Source organism: Dasypus novemcinctus, chromosome 17 (genome assembly GCF_030445035.2).
Source record: "Dasypus novemcinctus isolate mDasNov1 chromosome 17, mDasNov1.1.hap2, whole genome shotgun sequence".
Taxonomy (NCBI): Eukaryota; Metazoa; Chordata; class Mammalia; order Cingulata; family Dasypodidae; genus Dasypus; species Dasypus novemcinctus.
The window spans coordinates 89919602-89939355 of NC_080689.1; the positions used below are offsets into that span (position 1 = coordinate 89919602).

The 19754-nt window shown below is 46.1% G+C and overlaps 1 long non-coding RNA gene across 1 annotated transcript in view; it reads left to right on the plus strand.

Moving 5' to 3' along the window:
• Positions 1-19754, plus strand: part of LOC131274085 (uncharacterized) — a 37522-nt gene that overhangs the window by 13809 nt on the left and 3959 nt on the right. The window contains exons 3-6 of the long non-coding RNA XR_011646048.1: positions 13788-13809; positions 14540-14634; positions 15480-15616; positions 19544-19645. This is a non-coding gene — a long non-coding RNA (uncharacterized lncRNA). The remainder of the gene's footprint in view (positions 1-13787; positions 13810-14539; positions 14635-15479; positions 15617-19543; positions 19646-19754) is intronic.

Consider the following 19754-nt stretch of genomic DNA (forward strand, 5'->3'; position numbering starts at 1 on the left):
GTGTGAGAGAGTAGAGGGATGGGCTGTGGAGGGTGAGAGAGAAAAGGGGTAGAATTGACTGGCGATGGGCAAATGACATATCATTTGGCCAGAATGTATGCATAGCCCTTAGGGTCGGTGCATGCCGGTGCTAGACAAAATATCTAACATGATGTTGCGCACGCTTTTTTTGGGGTGGATAGCGCTGTGGCTGGCTTAACTGCGAAGGACTCTCAGACGTATAGCAATAAAGGGGGGCGGAGGGTGCACCCAAGCCCTTTACGCCGAGGGAAACAAACCCGTGCCGGCGGCTAAAGTCAGAGAGCTTCACAGCAAACAGCTTCACAGGCGGGAAGTACGGTGGGAAAGGGGGTGAGGACGTGGTTGAGATTGAGGAGTGGAATTAGAGGTAGCAAGACGTTGGTAATGGATTTGCACGAAAGAGCTGAATACTGCATGGGATACAGCCTTGGCTTGATCTTTGGCAATGCTGAGCACTCTCTTGATGCCCCAGGGGCCCACAGTGAGAATTAAAATGACGACAATGAGCGGGCCTAGAAATGGAAGGAGGTAGGGGAGGATGGCATGAAAAAGATTAGAAGAATAGTTTGCGTTTTCTCATTCTTTGCGGCGCTTTTCTAGTCCCTCTTCGACTTTTTTCAGATTGTCTTCGACTAGGCCGGTGGAGTTTGCGTATATGCAGCATTCTTCTCCAAGAGCGGTGCAAAGACCTCCTTCTTTGAGAAGGAGGAGGTCGAGGCCACGACGGTTTTGCAGGACTACTTCGGAGAGAGAGTTAAGAGAGTCTTTTAGATATTTGACAGCTTCGCGAAGATAGGTTATGTCTTCATCTACGGCCTGTCTGAGAGAGGAGAGGGCAGAAGACTGTGTGGCGAGGGCAGCGACGCCGGTGCCTGCCCCTGCGAGACCCAGAAGGGAAGCAACAGTTAGGGCTGCAGTGATTGCTTCTCTTTTTTGTAGGTGGAGAGAGGTTTGTTTGCGCAGCAAACGGCGGAAAAAGTCAGTGTCAGAGTGGTAGAGGACTCGAGGGGCGAGAAAGATAAGCACACAAGTTTCATTATTAGCATCGAGGGTGGCGATGTTGAGGCAGGGGGTTAGTCCAGTGGAGGTACAAAGCCATTGAGAGGTGTTATGAGGAATTAAGAATCTGGTAGTAGTGTCGGGAGAGGAGTAATTAGAGCAAACACTAAGGGAGGGGTGAGGGCCCCAACGAGAGTGAACACAGTGTCCTGTGGAGGAAACAGACTAAAAGTTTAGGGGGACAGAAGAGGCATTCCAATTGCATTCGGCGGGATTATGTTTGGAGGATTTGCTGAAGGAGAGGTTGGTGGTGACAGGTTCATAGAGAGGAAGGGAGGGGGAGAGGCAGAGCCAACAGTTCCGAGTGAGGTTGGGGTAAGATGTGTTTAGGGAGGTGTATGAGGCATTGATTAGTTTGAAGAGGGGACTGGAGTACTGAGTAGGGGGCAGGTGAGGCTTAGGAGCATGGGAGCTGAGGGAGGCAGTGGTAAGGGGGATACCAGGTGAGGGAGTGGGCGAGGTGGAGCGGAGCGGAGGTGGAGAAGGAGGAGGAGGCAGTGCCTTAGGAAGGTTGAGAACTCGATTTGGGCCTATAGCAGAGGGACGTGTTGCAGTGGTTGCATGGCGCTTTTGTATGGTGAAGAGGCTGCCGTGGTGGTAGCCGTGTGCATATAGGCAAGCTCCCCACGTGCGGCCAGTCAACCACTGGTTATCATTGGGATTTTTGATCGAAAACGTGATGCTGGCGGCCAGGTTGGTTCGCAGGGGGGTGGTGCTTAAGAGAGAGAGATGGGAGTCTCGATTAGGAGGATTTCGCCAGCCGTAGGCTATAGTTTCACAGCCCCAGAAGGGGCAGAAGAAATTTGTTGGGTCTTGGCAGCCAATGGCGGAAGCTGGGCAGATATAGAAACCAGTGGCGGATGAGACTATAGTCTCTTCGCGAGTGAGGCCACGTTTTTCGCAGTTGACAAAGGAGCGCCGGTTTGCTTTTTGATACTTGGGCTGGAAGCCGGCGAGCTGACAAAAGGGCAGGGTAAAGGAGGGGGCACCTGCAGTTACGTTGAAGGAGATGAGTTTGTCAAATTGAGTGAGAGTCCAGTTGAAAGGTCGGTGATTCTGATTGGCAGTGGCTGAGAGGGCGAAGAAGGCCAGGGTGCAGGGAATAGCAAGTGGATTATAAAGGGGGAGGCTGGGGGAAAGACATAACCAGCAGGAGCTTTGGGCAGAAGAGGCTAGAGACAACATGAGAATGAGGAGATGAATGAGGTGGGGGAGGGTGGGGGAGCAGGAGGCAGGGGTATGAACAGAGCGGGCTTGTCAGAGGAGTTGGAGAACTTGGCGTTCGATGGGGTCATCATCTTCAAGAGAAAGACGGCTTAGGCGGCGGGCAAAGAAGCGTTGTCGATGTCGTTCGCGGCGAGAGAGAGCTGGTGTGGTCCCCATGGGCGACGGTGTTGGAGTAGCAGGCTCAGATGAATGTACTTGGGGGCGCATAGTAGTCATGGGAGGAGGACAACAAGGGAGGTGAAGATGCCAATCAGAAGCAGCCAGGCGACAGCGAGGAGAAGGCGTTGACGAAGGTTCCAATCTGTCGGGGCTGTGGCTGCGAGACAGACAGCTGAAAAGATTGTTAGAAAGGTGAAAATAACAAGGAAGAAGTAGAGTAGGAGTGGGTGCGAGGGGAGTGCGAGGAGCATCTGCGCCGGGAGGTTTCTTGATGAGCTATAAGGCACATTTGGCGGAGGTCAGACGCTTGTCAGCGACGGGTTGTTGGGGCGTTAGGAGCGCTTCTTGTAGAGTGTGCAGAGTTGAGGTCTTCGGGAAATCTGTAATGACAAAAGAAGAAAAAGAGAGCCCTCACGGGGGGGGCAATCAGCAAAGAGCACTTGCTTAGGTATAGGCACTTTAGGGAGAGGCTGGCTGGTGCTGAATTTGAGCGAATGGGGCGACATCTGGGCCTCCGCTGTCAATGTTGTCTCTCATGGAGGGTATAGGGTGCTTATCATTAGGGGGAACTTTAGGGTCAGTGGCAGGCCTAATATAGCATCCAGGGACCCAGAGTGGTTGTGGCTCTGAGTCTGGGAAGATACAAGCAAAACGTCTCCCCTGTGCTAGCAAGGGAGCCGGGTCCTGCCAAAGATTTGTGGCAGGGTCTTTCCAGTGAACGAGAGGGACTTGCGAGGGTTGCCACATGGGTCCCCAATGTTTATGAGTTGGGGAGAGTCCTTTGTCATCGAAGGTCAGGAGATTGTGATGAATAAGGCAGGCAGTGATGACGTCGGCAGGGGCTTTATGGGGAGAGGAAACTTTTTCTTTTTGAATGAGTAGCTTGAGCTGTTGGTGAGTGCGCTCAACAATTCCTTGCCCCTGTGGGTTATAGGGGATGCCGAAATGGTGTGTGATGCGGTACATTTGTACAAAGCTGGCAAAGGTGGCACTGCGATAGGCTGGTCCATTGTCGGTTTTGAGATCCCAGGGAATTCCCATGAATAGAATGGCTTGTCGGAGTGCTTTGATGCAATGTTTAGCACTCTCTCCTGTGAGGGGCATGGCGTAGCACAGGTGCGAGAAAGTATCAACTGCAACATGAAGATACTTAAGGCGTACAAAGGCGCTAACGTGTGTGACGTCAAGTTGCCAGCGGGAGTTAGGCCGTAGGCCGCGGGGATTAGCTCCGCGAGGCTGCAAGGGTCCAAGAGGCAGCAAAGGTGCACATGTTTGGCAGGAACGCACAAGATGTTTACATGTTTCAATGGGGAGGTCTGGGAAGAGCTTTTGAATGGATCGCGCTGAGAAGTGGAACTGAGAGTGTAGGAGCTTAGCTTGGTTGACAAAGTCTCCCAGTCTTGCTTTGTCAGTGAGGTTTTCTTGAATGGCAACTGGGCATACATGGCGGCCGGATGCTAAAGCGTCGGCGAGGGCATTTCCTTGAGCTAGCGGTCCTGGCAGGCCAGAGTGACTTCTGATATGAGCAATGAACCAGGGTTGTTGCCTTTCTTCAAGCAGTCGCTGTACAAAAGCGAGTGCTTGGTCAATAGTTAAGTCACTGGGTAGGAAAGTAGCAAGCGGGAGGCTGCGACACACTTGTAAAGTGTATAAGCTGTCTGTGAAGATGTTAAGAGGCTGGTCTGGGTAGAGATTGAGGACTGCGGCGACAGCTAAAAGTTCACCTGTTTGGACAGAAAAGTCATTAGCAAACACTAACTGTCGTGGCTCAGGTTCTCTTGGCGTATATATGACAGCAGCGAATGCCTTTTCTGAAGCATCGGTGAAAGCAGTGATGGCAAAAGGAATTGGCTTTCTTGCGGGCAGCAGATGGAACGGGTTGGAAAATGCTAATTGAGATACCCCTTGTAGTAGTGGATGATGCGGATAGTGATTGTCAAAGGAGCCACGAAAGAATTCTATTAGGCTTTGCATTTGGGCATTATTCATGATGAGAGAGGTAACTTCTTTTGCATCAAAAGGCCAAACAATGGTATGTGGCAGGACGCTGTACGTCTGTATGGAGAGAAGTACTAAGTCTGTGGCTAATGTGATCCAAGCCCTTGTGAAAGGGCAGATTTTTGGGAGTTTACTTTTTGACGTGTGCAGAAAAAGAAGAGGGCCATCTTGCCATAGGAGACCCGTTGGAGTGACTGGTGTTGGCAAAACTAAGGCAAGGATTGGGAGATCGGGAGAGAATCGCTCTAGGCGGCATTGCTGGAGTGCAGCATTTACTTGTTGGATGGCTTCTTTGGCAGCTGGGGTGATGGTGATGGGGCGAACGACTGCAGCGGATGGACTGCACTTAGTCTGCAGGAGCTCGAAAAGGGGTTGCATTTGCACTGTTGTGATGGGGAGTGCTGATCGAAGCCAATTGATTTGTCCGCAAAGCCGTTGGAGCTCAGTCAGCGTCATGTGATCAGAAACATGGATTTGCGGGCTGGTGGGCCGAATATATTGATGAAAATGAAAGCCTAAGAACTGGAAAGGTGGCTGGGGGTTGACTTTGTCAGGTTGCACTATTAATCCAAGACTTGAGAGGTTCGTCGTAACTGCAGAGAGTAGATCATTGAGAAGTGTGTTAGAACTTGCTGCTAAAAGAAGGTCATCCATATAGTGGATGATGTATGTGTGCTCTGGATGGAACTTAGAGTGTAGCGGCTCAATGGCATGATTGACATAGAGCTGACATATAGTTGGACTGTTCCGCATGCCTTGTGGTAGTACTCGCCATTGGAATCGGAGTGCTGCTCCTTGATTGTTGGTACACGGGACTGTAAACGCAAATCGTGGACAGTCTCGCGGGTGAAGAGGAATGGAGAAAAAGCAATCTTTGTTGTCAATGGTGGCTGCATAAAAATGCTGAGGGACTGCAGTGGGATGCGGGCAGCCAGGCTGAGGTGATCCCATTGGCTTAATATGCTTGTTAATTTCTCGAAGGTCGTGGAGGAGGCAAAACTTGCTTGTATTCTTTTTGTTGATGACAAAAACTGGCGAGTTATAGGGACTGGTAGACGGCTCAATATGCCCCGCCTGTAGTTGCTCTTCAACGAGGGCAGAGAGAGCTTGTAGTTTGTGAGTTGGCAAGGGCCACTGCTCGACCCAGATGGGCTCCTCTGTGTCCCATTCCAGAGGGATAGGGTCAGGTCTTGAAACAGGAGCAGTGGCCCCTATAAGGGGGGGGGGGAGGCGCAGCTAAGAAGGCTTCTGTGGTGATTCGAGCTTTTAGCTGGCTGAGTACATCTCTTCCCCACAGGATGGTTTGGACTGAAGAAAGGACGAGTGGATGAATTTGGCCTTCGTGGCCTTCTCGGTCGCTCCAATGCAGAGGCTGGGATGTTTTCCAGGAGGTAGCGGCTCCCATGGCGCCGATGACTTGAGGGCCGGTTTTGAGGGGCCAATGATTGAAGGCGGCGATTTTAAAGGGAATACAAGAGATTTCAGCACCAGAGTCTAAGAGCCCTTCAAGCCATTGTCCGTCTATTTTAAGCTCTAAGGAAGGTTTTTGGTGACGTTTGATAGGCATTGTCCACATTAAGGTTTTGGAGCTCTCTGGAGGGCCTCTTGGGGGAGGGGCTGAGGCCTGCCCCACTGGAAGTTTAAAGGCTGGGAGATACGTTGCGATGAGCGGCAATCGCGGGCCCAGTGATACCCCTTGCCACAGCGCGGGCATGGTGTGGGGGGGCCTCTTGGTCTGTGCAGTGCTACGGCAGGGCGGGAAGCTGCCGGTTGAGGGCACTCACGAACAAAATGACCGGGCTGACCGCATCGGAAGCAGGCAGAAGTGGAGGCAGATGAGACAGCCATGGCGGAAGCGAAGGCAGCAGTAAGTGCTTTAGTCTGTGGGTCAATGTCTCGACAAGCTAGGACCCATTCGTGCATCTGCTTGTCGCGGATAGGAAGGATGACAGCTCGGAAGGGTGCGAGGCACCCATTGAGAATGAGTTCTTTTGCTAACGCAAACTGAGCATCTTCGTTAGTAATTTTACGTTGGCATGCTTCGATAACGCAGGCGACAAATGCCGGAAAGGTTTCTTGCAAGTCTTGAAGCATTTGCGTGAACTTGGTGGATTGTTTGGTGGAAATTAAAGAGAATGACCGCTGAACGAGAACTTTCACTCGGTGCCAAAACCCTGGGTCTATGTTCACATAGAAACGAGGGTCAGCATAGTTGTTAACCCCTGTGTAGGCATCAGCTGGATCTTGGACACCCACTCGAACATTTTCCACTACTTGTTGATCAACAGCTACTTGATAGTGAGCGCGCCATTCAAGGAACTGGCCTGGCTGAAGGATGGAGCGGGCTAGAGAAATCCAATCATAAGGAAGAACAAGCTGAACCCCCAACTCTTCTATCAGTTGTTGAACATATGGGCTATCAATGCCGTCTTCTTTGACGGCTTTACGAAGAGTTTTAACTTCTTCTACTGTGAAGGGAAGCCAAGTCTGAGGGCGTTGCTGTGTGGGCAGCGGGTTGAGTGGGTATAGCTGGGGGGCGGGAGAATGTGCTTCGCTAGAAGCAGGTGGGGAGCTGCTGCCATACTGTGGTGGCGAGGGATGAACGGTAGCGGGAAACAGATGAGGGAATGATGGCTTAGCAGCGTCAAGGCGGCAACAAACTGGCGGCGGGATATTTTTGGGCGCTGGACAAGATGGCGGAGCGGCTACATCAATTCTGGGCGCCTGCCAAGATGGCGGTGTAGTTACGTCATTTCCGGGCGCCGGCCAAGATGGCGGCGAAATCACGTTATTTCCGGGCGCCGGCCAAGATGGCGGCGAAGTCGCGTCATTTCCGGGCGCCGGCCAAGATGGCGGCAAAGTCACGTCATTTCCGGGCGCCGGCCAAGATGGCGGCTGCATTATTTCCGGGGCAGGGCCGGAAGATGACGGGACAGGGAGGGGCGGGTAAAGGTGAGAGGAAGCGCCTTTGTTCCCACCGGCGGGCTCGGATATAGGTGAAGAAGAAGCCGGAAGTGGGCCATTTTGGGCAGAGGTGGAAGAAGAAGGAGAAAGTCCGCTATTTTGAGGAGCTACTGAAGCGGCTTCTGCGGGCCGTGGGGAGCGCGGGCGGGGAGGTTCGCGCTCGAGAGCGGCGGCGAGCTGGTCAGACAGAGAATTTGTGTCGCCAGGATCATCGGGCTCATAGTCATTGGGTTGCTTAACCGATTTGTCTCGGATAGCTTCTGACGGCGCACCAAGGAGACAGGCGCGTATGGCTACTACAGCAGGCAGCAGGCCGTGTGGAAAAGACCGCTTTTCATGCTCTATGGCGGAGGTGACTCGATCTATGAGTCGAGAGTATGTGTCTGGGCTCCAGAGCTGGCAGGTGGCGAGCCACGGATTAAAAGGGAGTAGCAGGTCCCAGTATTTTTGGAGCTGTTTCAGGGAAACGCAGAATCCATTGGTATCAAGCAGGGCGGCTAAAAGCCGAACCTGAGGGGTATGGTGTGAGGAGAGAGAGGCGCCCATAGTGGGAGAAGAAAAGACGGCGATGGGGTCCCTACCTGGAGAGCTGAAATGGTCGCCTGTAGACAGCAGCAGCAGCAGCAGAGAGGGGCCGGAGGGCGGTGGAAGGAAAGGATCCCGGACGAGCCCCCTGCTGTGGGCTGCTATTCTAAGTTAGCAACCCACGAGGACCGGGCGGGCTTCCACGGCTCGGCAGTGAGCCCCTAGGCCAGCGCGTAGGCCTAGGTTCTCCAGGCGTGGGGGACGCGCGGTAAAAACCACGGAGACAGCCTGTGAGAGTGAGCTAGTCCACTTTATTGTGGAAATACACTTGATTATATAAGGTTGGGTCAAGGGAGGGGTAGGAATTGGGGCGGGTTAACTACGGGGCGGTAGTGGATAGGCGGAACTGTGCAGGCAGCTATGAAGTAGGCGGTGACTAAGAAAGGGGGCAGATCCTGAGCCTCAACAGACTCCAGCACCTACAATCTGATTTATTGGACTTACCACACTCAGCTAAGATGGAGGTGAAGAAGGACAACCACCACACCATGGAGCCTAGAGTGATTACAACTGAAAATGGGAGGATTGCATCCAGCATCCAGGTGGAATCTGAGCCTCCTCTTGACATAAAGGTGCAATGGACACAACCAATCCAGTGCCCACATAGAAGAGGTGGCATTGGATTGGGAAAAGTGGACATAATGGACAAAGGGTATGGGGAAAGGCAGGAAGAGATGAGAGGTGGAGGCGTCTTCGGGACATGGAGCTGCCCTGGATGGTGCTTCAGAGGTAATCACCGGACATTGTAAATCCTCACAGGGCCTACATGATGGAATAGAGGAGAGTATGGGCCATGATGTGAACCAATGTATATGAGGTGCAGAGGTGCCCAAAGATGTACTTACCAAATCCAATGGATGTGTCATGATGATGGGAACGAGTGTTGTTGGGGGGGGAGAGGGGGGGTGGGGGGGTGGGGTTGAATGGGACCTCACATATATATTTTTAATGTAATATTATTACAAAGTCAATAAAAAATAAAAAAATTTAAAAAAAAATTAAAAAAAAAATAAAAAATAAAAAAAGAAAGAAAAAAAAAATACACAACTATGTGATTGTGCCAAATATCACTGATGGTGAAAAAAAAAAAAAAAAAAAAGAAAGGGGGCAGATTATGAGTTGGCTAAGTGGACGGGACTGGCGGGAAGGATAGCAACGGCTGGAAAAGGGAGATAACAAAGGCTAGGAGGAGGGGTGAAGGGAGGCAGCAACATTTATTGATTCTCTTTTGAGATGTTCTGTCCAAAGTTGATAGTGGTGTATTAAAGTGTCCCACTATAATTGTAGAGGCATCTATTCTTTCACTTAATTTTTCCAGTGTTTGCCTCACGTATTTGGAGGCACCCTTGTTAGGAGCATAAATATTTAAGATTGTTCATTCTTCTTGAAAGATTATCTGTTTCACTAATTGTAGTATCCATCTTTGTCTCTCACAATTATTTTGCATTTAAAGTCTATTCTTTCTGATATTAATATAGTACTCCTGCCTTTTTTGGTTATTGTTTGCTTTTAAGATTGTTTCCCAGCCATTCACTTTCAACCTCTTTAAATCCCTGGGTCTAAGATGTATTTCTGGTAGACAGCATATAAATGGGTCATATTTCCTTATCCAATCTTCCAGTCTGAATTATTTGACAGGTGAGTTTAATCCATTGACTTTCAATGTTATTACTTTCAAGGAATTATTGATGTTAACCATATTTCCTTTGGACTATTGTTTGTCATATTTTGTCATATTTTGTTTGTTTCCTTCTCTGTTTGTCTTTTTTGTTGCCTCTCCTGTTTTTTTCTTTTTTCCTGCAGAACTCCCTTTAGTATTTCTTGAAGGGCAGGGTTCTTTTTGGCATACTCTTTTAATTTCTGTTTATCTGTGAATATTTTGAACTCTCCATCATTTTTGAATGCTATTTTAGCTGGGTAGAGTATTCTTGGTTGGAAATTTTTTCCTTTTAGTACCTTGACTATACCATACCACTGCCTTCTTGCCTCCATGGTTTTAGATGAGAAATCAGCACTTAATCTTATGGAGCTTCCCTTGTATGTGATGGTTCTTTTTTCTCTTGCTGCTTTTAGAATTTTCTCTTTGTCTTGAGCATTGGATAATTTGACAAGTATATGTCTTGGGGTGTGCCTTTTGGGATTTATGGTGTTTGGGGTGCATTGTGCTTCCTGGACATGCACATCCATCTCTCTCAGTAGATTTGGGAAGTTTTCAGCCATTATTTCCCCCAACACACCTTCTGCCCCCTTTCCCTTCTCTTTTCTGTCTGGGATGCCTATAATACATATGTTTGTGCACTTTGCATAGTCATTCAGATCCCTAAGTCCCAGCTGGATTTTTTTCTTATCTATTTCTTGATCAGTTCTACTATCTGTTTGATTTCAGATGTACTGTCTTCCATATCGCTAATTCTCTCCTCTGCCTCTTCTAATCTGCTGTTATTTGCTGAGAGTGTATTTTTGATTTCTTGAACTGTGATATTCATCACTATCATATCTGTTATCATTTTTGTGTATGACTGCAATTTCTTCTGTATTCTCTCCAAATGTTTTCTTCATATTGTTAATCTCTTCCTTTACTTCATTAAGTTGGTCTCTAATATATGTTTTGAGAGTTATAATTACTTGTCCAATGTTCTGCTCCTGTTCCTGGTTTTTAGTTTGTTCATTGGATTCACCCATGTTTTCCTGAATATTGGTTTGGTTTGTAGTTTTTTGTTGCTGTCTGGTCATCATTTTATCTTGACAGGTTTAATGAGTTCCTTAGCTTCTTTGTCTATTCTTGGGGGTTAATTAGTTGCTGTTCTTGCATAAGTGTTATGTCTTCTCTTTGTCACTTTGTTCTTCTTACTCTATTTTCTTGTTGCTGGCTAAGTTCACTTTGAAGGAAAACATTAGGGCCAGGGAAAGCAAAATGAATAAGAAAAGAAAATGTATAAAGTAGTATTGGTAATAAATGTTAACAGAGCAACAATGTGAGATCTAGAAGAATGGATATTAGACCCATGTAAGTTATGTAGAGTTATAGCAGTAAGTAGAGTACCTATAATTGGACAGTCAACTGAATATGGGGAAGAATATAGTATGAATTAAAAGGCCAGTGATTTCATGAGAGAGCAAAAGAGAAAAGAAAGACAATAATATCAAGAGTGGATAAAAGATAGAAAACAGAACAAAGATATTAGAAATAAAAAGACAATTTGGGGACCAAAGAGAGGGAGGTGGAATGTAAGAGAAACAGTAGATGATGGAGGATAGAAAGATGTAGGGAAAAGAGGATAGTGTAGGTGTCCAAAATCAATACACACAGAAAAGAGGAAATGGAGGATGAGGAAAGACAGCAAATGTGAAGCGTTCCCTGCAGCACCTATTATATAAATAAAATAAAATAAAAAGAAGAAAAAGAGAGAAAAGGAAAAAAGAGAAGAGAAAAAGAGGGGCAAAGAAAAGGGGAAAACAAGCAAGAAAAAGACTAAATAAATGAAAAAGGACCTCTGGGATAAAATGGGAGAAAAGATGGGAGACCAGGAGACAATGCAATATTAGCAAAAAAGAACCAACATTTCAAGCTAGGAATCCTCTTTGCAGTTAAATAATACACTTAGGGATCTGACCTTCCCCCTTTCTCCTTTCCTAACTTCTCTCTCTCCCAGGACAGCAGGAAAGCTACCTAAGAGGTCCAGTAGGAGATTCAAGTAGGTCCTTGTTGAACCAACTCAACACAGAAAACTATGACTCTTTATTTCCAGCATGAGAGCACCTACACCTCACTGGAAACCCCAAATGTGCTATTGGAAGCTTGGATAGCACCTATAGTCCCTCCTCCTTAGGTGTGCTAGGGGAGGTCTAATTGATTTTCTGACTCCACCTTCTCCCAGACCAAGTTTCCTATCCCAGGACATTTAGGTAAATTGGCCTTCTCAGCAGATTTGCCTCTTCTTTCTTCCCAGACTCTCCCCAAGTCAGCTGGTACACTCCAAGTTCAAGGAGAGAGAGATAAACACACACACACACACACACACAAAACACGGAGGGCTTGGGTAATCCAGGACCTCAGATGGACCTCAGGGCACAGGGGATTCGGGGATGGGAAGTCCATGATATTGCAGACTCAAGGTGTGTGAGTCTCTGGAGCATGGGCCACTAGGGTTTAGGGGACACAGACCTGGGAACCATGCATCTGGTTAACATGAGGCCTGGGAACACCACAGCACAACAAAGTTTTCAGAGATCACAGCAGCCAGGCTGCCAGCCCTAGGGGGAGGGGTTCCACCCACAACTTCTGACCTCCATGTCAGAAACCCAAAATTCCACCTCTCATAAGAATCTCTTCTGTCACTGTCTCACCAAATCGACATCCAGCCATCTCCTGCCCTGCAAGCCCCCGAAACAGCCTGTTTAGGGTTTGGGAACACCACAGCACAACAGAGATTTCAGGGATCGTTGTGCCTGGGCTGCCAGCCTGAGGGGGAGGGGCTCCACTCTCAACCTCTGACCTCCATGTCAGAAACCCAAAATTCCACCTCTTGCAAGGATTTCCTCCATCACTGTCTCACCAAATCGACATCCCACCCCGCAAGCCCCCGAAGCGTTCGCTCTGGGTTTGGGAACACCCCAGCACAACAAAGCCTTCAGGAATCACTGCAGCCAGGCCGCCAGCCCCAGGGGGAAGGGTCCCACCCACAGTCTCTGACCTCCATGCAAGAGACCCAAAATTCTACCTCTTGCAAGAATCTCCTCTGTCACCGTCTCACCAAATCGATGTCCAGACACCTCCTGCCCTGCAAACACCTGAAACAGCCCAGTCCAGCAGGACTCCAACCCTTCTCAGCCACTTCCCTGCAGGAGAGATTATGAGGTGCACTCACTTGGACACCATCTTGCCCCACCTCCCCCGCTCATGGGTTTCTAAAACAATTCCTGAATCTGAAACTTGTGTTTCCATTTAGGAATTGACAAGTAAATGATTTGAGGCTAACCATATCATATCATATTTATTATAAAAATGTCTGTAATTCCTGTTATTAAAAACAAGTAGATTTGTACATGTTTAGGAAAGGTGTAGACAGACTTTAATTCCAAAATAAGGTATTTGCCTTAGTGCTTGTTCCACAAATTGATTTTTTTAAATTATTTTTTATTTATTTATCTCCCCACCCCAGTTGTCTGCTCTCTGTGTCCATTCTCTGTGTGCTCTTCTATGTTCATTTGTATTCTTGTCTGTGGCACCCAGAATCTGTGTCACATTCTGTTGCATCATCTTGCTGCATCAGCTCTCTATTTGTGTGGCACCACTCCTGGGTAGGCTGCAACTTTTTTTTCCTCTGGGCAGCTCTTCTTATGGGGCGCACTCCTTGTGCATGGGGCTCCCCTATGTGGGGACACCCCTATGTGGCACAGCACTCCTTGCATGCACCAGCACTGTGCATGGGCCACATGGGTCAGGAGGCCCTGGGTTTGAACCTTGGACTTCCCATGTGGTAGGCGGATGCCCTATCCATTGGGCCAAATTTGCTTCCCCAGAAACTGATTGTGAAGTATTACTTGCCACTTAAATGAGAAGTTGTTTTTTAAATGCTTTTCTATTTTTTCACAGATATCTCCTGTCAGTTCTGTTTCCTTAGAGAACCCTGAGTAATACAGGATTCATTATTCTAAACAATCCAATATTAAAATTTCTCTTGCTTATGATTTTGAAGTCTTATCAGGGTTTAGAAGATTTTTACCAATAAAATGCTTTGACATTAAATTTAATTTTGTTTACTTTCTTTTAGGTACAGCATAGATTTTATCCAGGTAAGATTTTAGCTTATGTTGTCTACACAGTGTTTTCTCAATATTGGTGCTTGGTGTGGGTTCTAATGTTGTGAGAAGAAGATTCAGTGATTTCTGATGCCTGGTATCTTGATAACTTGGAAAAATTTAGAATTAATGGCTTGTTGATCTGAATGAAGGGGTAGACAGCAATACCACCAACTGAGAAAGGAGACTGAGAGGGGGAACAGACTGTGGGACTCGGGAGAAGAGGAGTTTGATTTAGCATAGAAATTCTTAGGGAGCACTGATGATCATCTGAGGTTTGGGGTGAGTGGTGTCTGGCACAACCTGGCTCTATGGACAAAGTAAAAAGAAGACACTGTTGGTGTGTATCAAGAAATGTAAGGCTCAGGGAAGACTCCAAATATTGCTGGGCAAATTAAGTCTCTACTAGGCATTTAAGCCAGATGTTGTGAAGGTTAAGTGGAAGGAGCCATTAAGTCCAGAGGAGAATGAGGAGAAATAAACATGATGCAAAATGGGGATAACGAATTCCATATATGCATCATATGTGGGGCAATTAAGATATAGTGTTTCTTGAGATCCATGATCTCAATACATTATGTATTAGGTCAGATGAGAGAATTCAGTACCAGTCAGGGAAGTCTGAAATCCTAAGTACTGTCCTAGATACCAGATCATGTGCCTTTGCTCCTAATAATTAGGATATTTCCATTTTATTCATTTCTCCTAATTTTCTTATGGGCAGGTCTATGTTGAGAAGACAAAATATCTGAGACTTTGAAGTACTGCATGGGGGAAAACAAAATACTCATGAAAAGAGTATCCGATTATAAAGAGAAGGTATTTTTAATTTTTTCAGGTTTCAACTTGAATTCTTTCCATGCATCCTCTGATTCCATTATTGGATAATTTCTTTCATTAGAGTGTCTTAGATCAAAATTTTCTATAAACAATCTAAATCTGAGGCCAGTGTCCTATGTGTATATTTTCTTTGTTTTATTGGGGCTTACCCACTTGGGGTTAACTATGAATACCACTGTAATTTATATTTTTAACTCTGAATCCCTTATCACATTTTTGTATAGATCAATGAAGTAAAGAATTATGTTGAACAAGTCAACAAATAAAATAAAACTCAGATAAAGTAAATAAATTTAAGGTAAAAATGTCACCTCTATCTTGGATTACATCCTAAAAATAAAAGTAAAACTAACAAGTAACATTACCACCCTGAATATGCTTTTGTGGAATAACAACAAAACACTCAGTGGAATGAACAAAATCCTGATTGATGTAATTCAAAGCATGCAAGTTCCATTGGAATTGGAGGGAGGTCAGAATAGTAAGGATCAAGACTTGGTAAAAATTTTGTTTCTAACTGCTGCCATGATCTGGCTTTTTACTTTTTTGTACATTGGGTGCTATATATCACTTTTTCAACTTTTAGGCAAATCCTGAATTATCAACATTACAAAGTGAACTGAGCAACCCAATGCCCAATAATTGTGCCCTGGAAGCTGGGTTGCTTTTTGAGAAGAAATTCTCACTTAGTAGAAATGCTCTGACATTGGAACGTAAAGAATGGATTCCTGTTTTCTGGATTCAGGCCCCTCTCCTCAGTCTCCCAACCAAGTTCACAAGTCCATATCCACACCCACAGTGCACAAATGTTCTATCCTTTACAGAATCTATAAAAGAACTGGAAGATGACTGTGATTTATTGCAGTCTGAGAAAGATGCATTGGATGAGGAAAACAAAGTGCTGAGAATGAAAATAGAAGAACTCCAAGAACTGTACAACCAGAAAAATGGACATGCAAATGTAAGATACTCCTGAGTTCACTGCTTCAATCAGTGCTCTATGAAGGAATGTGTGGGCCAGGGTAGATAACTGTGTCATTTTTGAGGAAAAGCAATGCCATATATTTGCCATATTTACACTATAAAATTGTCTTTCTTTTTCCTTTGATTCCATAATCTATACTTTTCTTTCCATCCTAAATGTTATCAGGGATTCTCACCTCTAATTTGTTTTGAGGAAGGGCGTTCAGGTACCATGAGTTTCTGCTGCTCTGCTGCCTCTGTCCTTTTAGGAATGCATGCTCTTTCTGTGCTCCACCAAGCTAATTCACCTTGCTTTCTCTGTGACCAAGTTACCTAACTGGGATTTACCTTCCCCTTGCTGTCCTGGCTCTCCATAATCTTGAGCGAGTGGTGTGAGTTGGTTGCAGTAGCATAAAATCTTCAAAACCCTGTAGAGAATCTTTTTATCTATCAGTGGAGCCATATGTTTCAGATTTAGTAGATGGCAAATATACAGAACAAACATTCCACAACATCAGAGGTGAGCCAGTAGAAGTTATAAACATACAAAGACATCTTTGCAGAGTATACTTGGGTAATTCATTAGGCTGTGGAAATAAATATGGCATTTGTGGAGTTAGGTAACTTTTACCATATACAACTTTATAGTGTATTTTGACTTCTCAATCCACAAAATAATTTCTTTGCAATTGGACTTTCTGTTTTCATTGCTGTTTGTCTCTACTAAGATTCTTTGTATCTTCTGGGCATATAGCCATCTCTCAGCAGTTTAGTATTTAATCATTGCTCAGGCCCCTACTGCATGATGCCATTGAACACCAAAATCAGAAAACTCACTTTGTCTCTCTTTCTCTGCTCATCAAGCAATTGCTTTTTTTCTCTACCCAAAAATTTTTTGGTTTGTGCTTAATGTCTGGCCTTCTTGATAAACACATGTCTCATTGCAGTATTTGTTTTTAGGAACTAATCTCTGCCACCAATAATTACCTAAAGGACACTTGTTTTCCTTCAGGGAATGGATTCAGCTCCTCCAGCATCCAGTCCATTTCATCTGCTGTGCTGTGGCTACCCTACTGTCTCCCAACGCTGTGTCCTTACCTCATTGTCTTTCTTGCCCCATTCTCCTAAGTGCTTTGTGTCCAATTTCCTGTCCTTCTCACTTCTTCCAAACCTCAATCCATCCTCTCCACAGCTGCCAGAGGGAACTTTCTGGCCACCCCCTAAGTGTGTCATTCCCTGATACAGTCTATGGAGAATGCTCCTTGTACTGCACGGTCAGTCCCAGCTCCTCAGCTGGGCATAGGTTGCACCCCCTCAGCTCATCCCAGGTGCCACCCCGGCACTTCTCCTGAAGCTCCCTCCCAGGAGCAATGAACTGCAGCCAATCTGCCCCACTTCCTCAGGTCACCAGAAGCCTTTGTGCCTTCGCATCTGCTGTTTCCTCTACAGCAAAAATGTCTGCTTACATTCTTTGCACCCGACAACCTCCTTCCCACTCCGGTCTTTCTTCCCAAGTCTTTTCTGGAGAAAGGTGGTGCACAAATAGGCAGATAAGAATCTGGCAACTCATAGTTTTATATCTAAAGTAACCTGTGAATATGTGTGGTCCAAATCAGACACCAAGCACAGGACCAACTTTCCAGGATCCTATATCTGCCTCCAGTGTGGTCAATTCTGCTGCTAAAACCCTCCACTGAGTTCTTAATTCCAGTTACTTCATTTTTCATTCCCTGACAGAATTCATAATCTTGATTTGTAATTTCTCAAACATAGAGACAATTAAAGTTTGTGTGATGACTTTTTTATCTGGATCCCTCTGAGTAGGCAGGCTTCTATTGTATTTTACTTTCTGTCACATCACAGTGTCTTGTCCTGTCCATTGTCTGGTCATTTTTTACTGAGTGCCAGGCACTGAGTTAAAAATTCAGTGAAGTGGAAGCCTAGGAAAGTATTATCTTACTCAAGAAAAGAGTGGAATTTATTTCTTGTAGCTGATATGGCACACTAGCAGTCCTAGAGCCTCTTAATTGTGTCAATGGAGATCATTCACAAAGGTTTAACCCTACAACAGCCAATGGATTTCCTGCCTACCATGACTCCACATGTAGATTTCAGGCCCTCAAACAGCCAGGGGTTTTATTAGGTGTGACCTCAGTGGCAGACCCTGTGCTCCACCCTTCTTCCTCATAGCACACACACACGTAGAAACTGCTGATCTTGGTTGTGTCTTCTTGAATTCACCAGTAAGCCAAGGGGACAGAGCTCCAAGTGTCAGGCTGACCTTATTCCTGGGTTTCTTTCTCTGCCTGGGTCTTGCCTTCATGATTCTTTGTTGCCTTCTTAGTTCCATGGTGCACTCACTTGCATACTTCACACTTCATGCTTCTTGTTGTTCTAGGAGGGGGGAGAGCAGGGGCTTCAGATCCACTGATCCATGGCCAGAAGCAAACTCTCCCTGATCTCCCCTCAAGACTCAGGCACTGTGCCATCCCTTCCCAAGCCCCAGCAGGGATTGCTCTGTCCTCACTGGTACCTTACAGGCATGACCCTGTGAGACCCTTTAGCCCCTCTGTACCTTCCAACTTCACATGGTCCACATTACCTTGTAGCCCCTGCAGAGAATACTTGCTGGAGCATTGCCTGGGTAGCTGGAAATGAATGCATAAGCCTTGCTTTCTCTCTAGGGTGTAACTGTCCTGATTCACAGAGCTCTTTATTTAGCTTCTTAAAAATATATATAATTTTATTACAGAAGTTATGAACTTATAAAGCAATCATGCACATGGGTAGAATTTCCACACAACACCCTTCCACCAGCACACCACAATGTGGCGGAACATTTGTTACAGATTGTGAGATATCATCAGACTATTACCACCAACCATGGTCCATAGCACACGTTTGGCATACTTTTTCCATTACCCTGCCCCACGGTATCAACACAGTACATCTTTGGCATCGATGCAAGAATATTACAGTATTGCTGTTAAGCACTGTCCATAGGTCACACCAGTTGTATTTTTCCTAGACTTCTCCACATTTCCACTACCATGCAATAGTAACATATATTCATTTCAGTTCAAGAGAAGCACATTCTTGCATTTTTACTATTAAACACAATTCTCATCCATCTCTGGGTTCACTGTTATTCAGTCCCTAGATTATTCTCTTTCTTTCAGTTGCTTGTACATCCCTAGACTAGCCTTTTCAACCACAATCCCATTTATAAACCAGCTGCTACTCACTGTAATGTGTTACCATTAACTCTGTCCATTTCCACACTTTTACATTCAAGTTAATTCAACCTGAGTTGAATACCTTTTGAATCCAGAGCACATTTTAACTCAGGAGATCTCCTTTCCCCCTCGACTATGAACCCTTGGGGAAGGCGGCAGGAGCCCCATGTCTGAGCTGTGGACCTCCCAGGGGTTACCTGCACACTCCTCCAACAGCTGTGTCTGGGGTGCCCTGAGCCTTCAACTGAGAACCAGCTCTTCCCAGGAGAAATCAGAGGAGCCACCTGAGTCACGCTCCTGTGTCAGCTTCTGAAGAGGTGGTCAGCCCTGGTTCTCTACATTGAAATAAAACGGGCTTTCACCCAAGAGACTTGCCCCAGGCAGGCACAGGGTGTGTCTCTTATGGGCTTTTTAGGTCTTTTTCATTCTCTATATTAATGAATAGGAGTGCAGAACAAGGATGTGAAGCTCAAAGATATAGGCAACTAGCCAGGGGCCCAAGACTGAGTTTTCATTTTCTCTCAACAGAAGGTTTGGATTCTTCCCCCTGATTGTGCTTGTACATTCATGGGTTCATGCTGAAGAAGGGAGGGGACATTTGAATCTAGACCTTAGACTGCTGGCAGAGAAAGAAAGCAGAATTTCACCTGGGAAACTGGCAAATGTTATATATTTCTTCCCCATGTCAGAAAGCTGGGACCCAAAGAGCATGAGCAGCAGGAATGGGAGAGGCAGCTGTCAGCTGCAGAGGACACAGCAAATTTGGCTGTAGAGGAAGCACAGCAATACATGTGAGTTCAGCAACTGAGCACCAGTGGCTCATGGATCTCCTGTGGGCTTTTTAGGGTTTTTAATCTTTTCTGCATTGTTTAGACCTGGTTAGCATTGTAACAAAAATAA